Source organism: Orcinus orca, chromosome X (assembly GCF_937001465.1).
Source record: "Orcinus orca chromosome X, mOrcOrc1.1, whole genome shotgun sequence".
Classification (NCBI taxonomy): Eukaryota; Metazoa; Chordata; class Mammalia; order Artiodactyla; family Delphinidae; genus Orcinus; species Orcinus orca.
The window spans coordinates 684,396-692,274 of NC_064580.1; the positions used below are offsets into that span (position 1 = coordinate 684,396).

Genomic DNA, 7,879 nt, shown 5'->3' on the forward strand with positions numbered 1-7,879 from the left:
GAGGCTTCGTCTTCCGAGCTGCACCCAGCTTTGTAAATGCTTGGTGGTCAGCACCCAGCCAACACGAGGTGATAAGAAACACAGTTCAAAAGGAAGGAAGGGGCTTCCCTGGTGGCGCAGTGGTTGGGAGTCCGCCTGCCGATGCAGGGGACACGGGTTCGTGCCCCGGTCCGGGAAGATCCCACATGCCGCAGAGCGGCTGCGCCCGTGAGCCATGGCCGCTGAGCCTGCGCGTCCGGAGCCTGCGCGTCCGGAGCCTGGGCTCCACAACGGGAGAGGCCACAACAGTGAGAGGCCCGCGTACCGCAAAAAAAAAAAAAAAAAAGGAAGGAAGGAGAGGTGTCTTCATCCTTATGGAAATTTTTTAAACAGTCCCTGTTGGACATTCATCACATACACACAGATGGTGCTTTCTGGAGAAAAACCCATTGAAAATTTAACGACTAGTTTTCTGTGCAGTATGGTTTTTTTTTCCTTTTATCCTATTCCAATTTTAGTACTGTATAGTCACGGCAGCATAATATAAAGGTCCAATCAATGTCTGCCTTTGACATTAGAATCCTGTGGTCAGAAATTCCAAGTTTGACACAGAACAGTTGAACCTCAAAAAGGCAGGGACTGTACCAGTTTACTGGTCTGTAATTGACATGTAAATTGACCACGCATTTGAATGACAGGTATAATAAAAAGGACTGACAGGACTGATTTGAATACAAAAGTTCCAAGCATACTGAAAAACAAACAAACCAAAAAAAATAATAAATCAGTTATGAGTGAAAGCAAGGTAGATAATTTACTCTGACCCTGATATTGTCAACTGTGAACTGCAGTAACTGGACCAAAGTTACACGTCAGTGATGCGTGATGCATACCTGGCCCAGATGTGGACGGAGCAGGGCCTGGGATCATAGTGCTCACCTGGGCCAGGTAAGTTCAACATTGACCATTGACTCATGGACACGCACTAGGAGAACAGAGAATTTAAATCGAGCCCAGAGAATAATTTCATACCCTCCCTCCAGGAAAACAGCCTCAGATCAGAAATGAGAACCAAAAATTAAATGTGCGCCTCCAACTAACTGCTTTAACCCGCTAATTGCATGAACCCAAATTAGTTGGCTATAAAAAATAACAATAGCCCATTTCACCTTATAGGAGCTAAATTACTTGTTTCTCTCCACAAACCATATCCATGGATTATACCCATTAACTTGTTTTCTATTTTTATATACTGGAAGGTCCTAGAAATGAGGGTTAAAAAACAAACCTCCAGGGTTTAGGTCTGGCTTAAAATTAAGCGAATTCTGTTCATTATCAGCAGTTTTTCCTAAATTACAAAGGTGTAATTGCATCTCAGCCTTTAGCACTAACATCCACCTTCTGTGTGGGTTCATCTGTGTCTGCTGTGGACAAGTGAGCCGGGCAGAAAGGCGGGAGGAGGAGATGGTGACTCATCTGAGTGACGGCAGCCAGTGGGCGGGGCAGCCTGGGCATAGGGACACATAGATGAGACGTAGATGTAGATACAGATGTTCATAGATGACAGGGGTGTGGGTATCAGTACAGGTGTATGTAGATAACATAGCGATAAGAATATGTAGATATAGACATGATAGAGAGAGAGAGATACAGCTGTAGATATAGAGATGATTAGAGACAGTGATAAAGGTATAGATTATGTATAGATATATCATGTGGATGTAGATGTATAGATACAGGTATAGATTACACGATACTGTCTGTATCCATGGATACAGAGGGCCGGCTGCACCACACCATTTTATATAAGGAAGTTGAGCACCTGTGGATTTTGTGGGAGTCCTGAAACCAATCCCCTGTGGAAACAGAGGGATAACTGTATATACATATCGATACAGATGCCGATATAGAGGTACCTATAGACGTAGATGTAGATATAAATACACGTATAGCTATCTAGTTGATATAGATATAAATATATATAGTAGATATAGATGTAGGCATAGATATGATATAGATCTACACATATAAATATATAGAAGCTATAAATATAGGTACAAATATATAGATACAGATGGTGTAGATAGGATATAGATATATAGAGGATATAGATGCTACGATACAGATATATAGATATAAATATATAGATGATATCGGTACAGATATACAGACACAGATGATGTGCACAGTGCAGTATAGACAACGGGGCTTGTATGTGGATTAGACAAGGGATTCCCACACAGCCATAAGGAAAGGCAGACGCCCCAGAGAACAAGGTGAAAGCGCGAACAGCCCCTCCCCACAGGAGGATGTGGGAGCGGCCAACGAGCTCGTGAAAACGTATTCAACACCGTTTTTTTCTCAGGGCCACGGGGAACACCCCAGTGAGATTGCAGAGCCTGCCTGTGCTAAGTGAGGACCACACTCTGCCCTCGTTGTGTTTCTCTCTCAGTCCACTTAGACAAGCACATGGGTACTACCTCCTAGCAGGCCACTGCTGTGGAAACCACAGGCCACCGGACGATGCCGTGAGCGTGCTGCGGGCCGGGAGGGGTCCGCCCACCAGCACAGCATGACAGGGAGGCCCAAGGGCCCTCCAGACACACCATCACAATTAGCCTTGAAACCGCATTTGTTTGCTGGGGATGCCATAACTAATTACCAAAGCAGGCGGCATAAAACCACAGACCTCCATCCTCCCCCCTCCCCAGTCCTGGGGACCAGACGTCTGAGGTCCAGGTGCCCCAGGGCTGTGCTCCCTCCAGAGGCTCCAGGGAGGGCCCTTCCCGCCTCTTCCAGCTTCCGGGGGCTGCATGCGCTCCCACGGTGTTTTCCCTGTGTGTGTGTCTGAGTCCACGTTTCACTATTCTACGGGGCAGGCAGGACACCAGGCATACTGCATTAGGGTCCACCCTCCTCCAGGAGGGCCTCGTCTTAACTAATTACATCTGCACCGACCCTATCCCCAAATACAGATACACTCTGAGGTCCTTCAACCCATGAATGTGGGGAGGGATGGACGCCGTTCAGTCCGTCCCAGATCCTTTGCCTGGAGCCCCAGGATGCAGCGTAGATAAACATAAAGCAGGTGGTCTCCCACCGGAGAGCAAGGAGCCTCGCCGCCCCATCCAGGGGCCACTGAGGAAGGGGGCTCCTGGGACCCCATCAGTGCTAAGACTCCCAGGACTCTCCCCTGGCCTGCAGTGCTGTGATTCCACGAGACAGACAATTGTGTACAGTTGGGTGCCCTTTGAGAAGCTGTTTCCGTCCTGCTGTTGCTTAGGGCTTGTTTCCAGAGAAAGGAACTGAAGGCCACCGTGGTCATCTACTTGTGTGGACCCTGGGGAGGCGCGGCCATTCGAGCCACAGAGCCCTAAGTGCACGGATCGGTTTTAGAGAGATCCCCGGGTTGAACACCTTCCTATCCCACTCCCCTTGCCTGTTCCGCAAGCACAGGCAGAGCCGCAGCACAAATGAAGGCGTCAGTAAATTTTGCGTCTACAATTTGTTGAATAAACAGGGTTGAAGCTTGCATAAATGAATCAACATGAGTTCTCGAAAGCACGTCTGAAGCCGCTCTGTTAGTGTCGATTTGCATAAGTGGGTAAGCCGTGGAAGACCCAGCCAGAGTCTGAGGACGCTGGAACGGAGGCAAAAACGGTGAGCGCATCACACCGCTGTGTGTTCTTCCTGTTTGGGAGGAGGCTTTGGCTGTCACACCGTGGGTTGGGCCACTCGGATGCATCTTGAGCTGGGGTGGCCCAGCATGACTTCAGGGAGGGAGGGTTGAGCAAGTGGATGACAGAGAGCTCCTCCTCGGTTTAGAACTTTCAACCATGACCCGCGGCCTCCTTGTTCCGGGGCCGCTGGCTGAGCGCCAGCGGTGCTCCTGGTGGCGCTAAGAGCAGCGCAAGCATCTCCCCATTTGATCTTCATTCTGACCTCACGAGGTAGGTGGTGCTGCCTCCTGTTTACAAATCAGGACACCCAGGGCTGTGGGTGCTGCGTCCAAGCTTGTCAGGATTGGGAGGCTGGCGGCTGGCAGGGCTGGAACCGGGTGTGGCTGATTCCGGGGATATCTGGTAGCTGCTGGCTTCGAGAGAGTCGCTGGGGAGGTCGCAGGACGTACCCAGGTTATGCACACAGTACAGGGAAATAGAGGGCCACCAACCTGCCCGGAGGGAGGGGGGCAGTGCAAGGGACACCACCCTGTGGACAGAGACACCGTTGTCCTTAGAGGCGGTTTCCTTTTCAAACGGAAGCATGAAAGTAACAGGCACCCAGCCCCGAACGCAGGACCCTGTAGATGATGTGTGCCTTCTGAGGGCTCTATTTAGACAACAAAAATCTCAATTTCCTTTTGTGGGAACTAAACCTGATCTGGGTACACACGGAGGAGATGCCTGTTCCAATGTTTCCGAAGGGCTGTCTGCGCCAGCCCCAGCTGGAAGGCTGCCAGGGTGTCCCATAGGGCAGCAGGGCGGGCAACGACAGCGGGCAGCCCCAAGTGCGCTCTGGCAGGTTGACCTGCCCCAGGAGGGGGCTGCTGACAAAGGAGGACCCTGGGAGAGTTGAGACACTTCTGAGGGTCCAGGGAAAGGGCATGTGTGGCTGTGTGCATGCGCGCGTGTGTGTGTGTGTGTGTGCATGCGTGCGTGCATGTGCTATTTTCTCCTCCATTATGGAGAGAAGGGAGAGAGGTTAGATTAGAAAACTTCAATTAAGCCTTTAAAAAGACCATCTGCTGAACGATGACTGGGGTTTCATGTAAACAAAATGCCTGTGCTGGTTACAAACAAATGATCTTATCTATTGTATTGTGTTACAAATTAAAATTAAATTAAGCCACCTACATGGTACCTTGGCTGCATCTTCAATTTCTGGCGGATCTGAGCTGTGCTCCACACATATTCAAACCGGCCTGATGAGCCCTCATTATCTCTGTAGGAGCATTACTTACTGGGCACAGCATAATCAAAGCCTGGGGGTACGTATTAATTATCCTTTTGAATAGTGATGAAATTTTAAAAAGATCTCCTTTAGGCTCACATCATAAGCAGATGAAACAAAGGCGGACACAGCTTGTGTGCAGAGACTCACATGTGTTTTTACATCTGTTCGGGATATTTCAATTTGAGGCTGAACAAGCAGAGACTGGGATTAAAGAAGAAGATGGGGGAGAGAGAAAGAATAAAGTATAAAATCCTGCAATAACAAATAGACTCCTTGTTAGCTCATCAACCAGGGAGGAAAATGAGTTTCCTCCCCGGAAAATGCACCGGTGCTTTATGAAGTGGCCATCATGACTGTGATACAAAAGCAAGAGTCGTGCATGCACGTGGAGGCAAAGGGGGCAAGGAGTCCACCTGTTACCTCCAGACACCCGCTTAGCTCTTGAGCCTGCAAATCAGGGCAGCTCCCGATGCTTTCCGAAGGTGAGGTCCCAAATTGGCAGGCTCCGTCAGCGGACTTTGTAATCTAAGCTGAAGTATCATGCAACTAGTGTACAGCAGCAGAAATGAACACAACATTGTAAAGCAATTATACTCCAGTAAAAAAAAAAAAAAATGCAACTATGAGGGTGCAGAAAGAGAAGGGTCCCCCCTGTGTGAGACAGTTTGGGTGATGAGGGAGAGGTCTTTGCAAGTTGACAGGATATTTCACTGAGTTCTCTCCATTGGGGTAGAGGTTGGCGGACATGCAACCAGATGCCCTGCAGACCGAACCTGTCAGCGTTGGGTTGAAGCGTAGGTCCTTGCATGAAACTCTTGATGCTTACAAATACCGATTTGCTTTCCATACCCTGTTTAAAGTCGTACAGAGGGTATCGTGAAACGCCCACACCAGGAGGGTTTTTTGGAAAGATCTTCCAGAAACTGAAATGTAATCAAAAACCATTTGAGCTGTGTAAAGGCTGTATGACTGAAAGCATCTTTGAAAAGGCATTTGACACACAATGCCCCCTTACATCCCTAGGCATGATGACAGCTTAACCCCAAAATATAGTTTAAAAAAAAAATCAGTGTCGTTTTTTAAAAATCTCTGTACCTGTTTTTCTGGACAATTGGAGGTGAAGTAGTTCCCCCATTGATAGGGTAACCATGAATTAAACTAGAATCAAAAGAGTGTGAAAAGAATTTAATGAAAATAATATTGTTTGGATGTGGGATGTAAATCCTACGGATTTGGCAAAATTACATGCTCCTATGAGCAGAATGGCTGAGTTCAGAACAGTGAGGTAAGCCCTGTTACACACCTCCACTGTCAAGTGGCATTTTTGCCCACTCTGGGGAAAATCCAACTGGGATGTCTTCATGGAGGAATCTGGGGAGACATGGCCCATGTCCATGGCTAAGTGAGGGAGAGACGGGAGGGATGCAGCCACAAGCCCAGGGACACCTGGAGCCCCTAGAAGCTGGAAGAGGCAGGAAGGACCCTCCCCTGGAGACTCTGGAGGGAGCGCGGCCCTGGGGCACCTTGACCTCAGAACAGGACCTTATTTGGACAAAAGGTCTTTGCAGATGTGATGAAGGGAAGGGTCTGAGATGAGGTCCCCCTGGATGAGGGTGACCCTATATCTAATGACAGGGTCCTTACAAGACACAGAAGAGGAGAGACCCAGACACAGAGGAGAAGCCCCATGAAGATGGAGGCAGAGACGGGAGGGAGGTGGCCACAAGCCCAGGGATGCCTGGAGCCCCCAGAAGCTGGAAGAGGCGGGAAGGACCCTCCCCTGGAGCCTCTGGAGGTAGCACAGCCCCACCAACAAATTGACTCCCAAGTTTTGGTCTCCAGAAATGGGAAAGAACAAATTCCTGTTGTCCTAAGACCTCTAGTTGTGGTCACCCCAGGAAACTCATGGTCTCCAAACAGACTTTGGGAGGAGGGGCGGGGGGTAGATCAACTCAAGGTGGTTTGACCCCTGAAAACTTTCAGCACAGGGAATGCTTTACCCACCCAAGTGCACATGTCTCCTGGCCACCCACCCCTTGTGACAAATAACCAACTAATGCTACAGGACCTTCTTAGGACCCAAGGCTACCCCATGGGACTGTGACCTGCCATCCACCCAGAATCAGAAGAGCAGAGATTAGGACCTGGGAGATCTGCAGAATCTTCTCTGAACCCCAGTCTGAACTTGTGTTTGGAGAACCATGGGTCAGAGCTCTTGTGCCCTCAAATCTGGGACGTTCATTTGCTTTACATAGAGAAATACTGGTTCTAACCCATCACTTTGTAGATGAGGAAAACAGGAAGGGAAGCATGGGGACTCAGTAGAGGGAGAAATGGATTCATGGTTATCCTAGGCGTTCTCGAATCTGACCCAGGTTATAAGGCTTACGTTGTAAGTCCCCTGTGCTCTAAGCAGATTATTTTACTCTGTGCGACCCAGCAGATGGCACCAAAAAATAGAATAACATGACTCAGTGTTGGATTCCTCTGTTGAAAACACTCACATTTGTTTATCTTTGCGCATGTCCCTGACTTAGTATTTTTCTGTTTGCTCGTTCACATACTAATAAGTATAGCTTTACTGTCTTTTCAAGCATCAGTATATACGAGCTCTTTCTTTTCCTTTTCCTCTCCACTGGATGGTATGAATATTCTATATCATCTTCTGTTTATTTATCATTGTTGCCACCTTCACCACTCAGCGGTAGCCTCCACCAGAGCTGGGACCACGACCGAGTTTGCTTACAGATGCATCCCCGAATCGAGCAGTCCGCTGGTGAATCCATGGACGGTCCCGTCATCGTTGCATTGGGGAGACTGAGGACACAGAGGCAAATCTATCTTCTGCAGCGCCGTTCATCTGAGGTGCTCCAAGGCAGCCTGTGGCTGAAGAAGACTGACTGTGGTGGGGCAGCAGGGGAGGATGGGGCTGGGAGGAAACAAGCAG

The 7,879-nt window shown here is 48.9% G+C and overlaps 1 long non-coding RNA gene across 1 annotated transcript in view; it reads left to right on the forward strand.

Moving 5' to 3' along the window:
* Positions 1–6,728, forward strand: part of LOC125963087 (uncharacterized) — a 239,779-nt gene extending 233,051 nt beyond the window's left edge. The window contains exon 3 of the long non-coding RNA XR_007474880.1: positions 6,696–6,728. This is a non-coding gene — a long non-coding RNA (uncharacterized LOC125963087). The remainder of the gene's footprint in view (positions 1–6,695) is intronic.
* Positions 6,729–7,879: the final 1,151 nt, after the last annotated feature.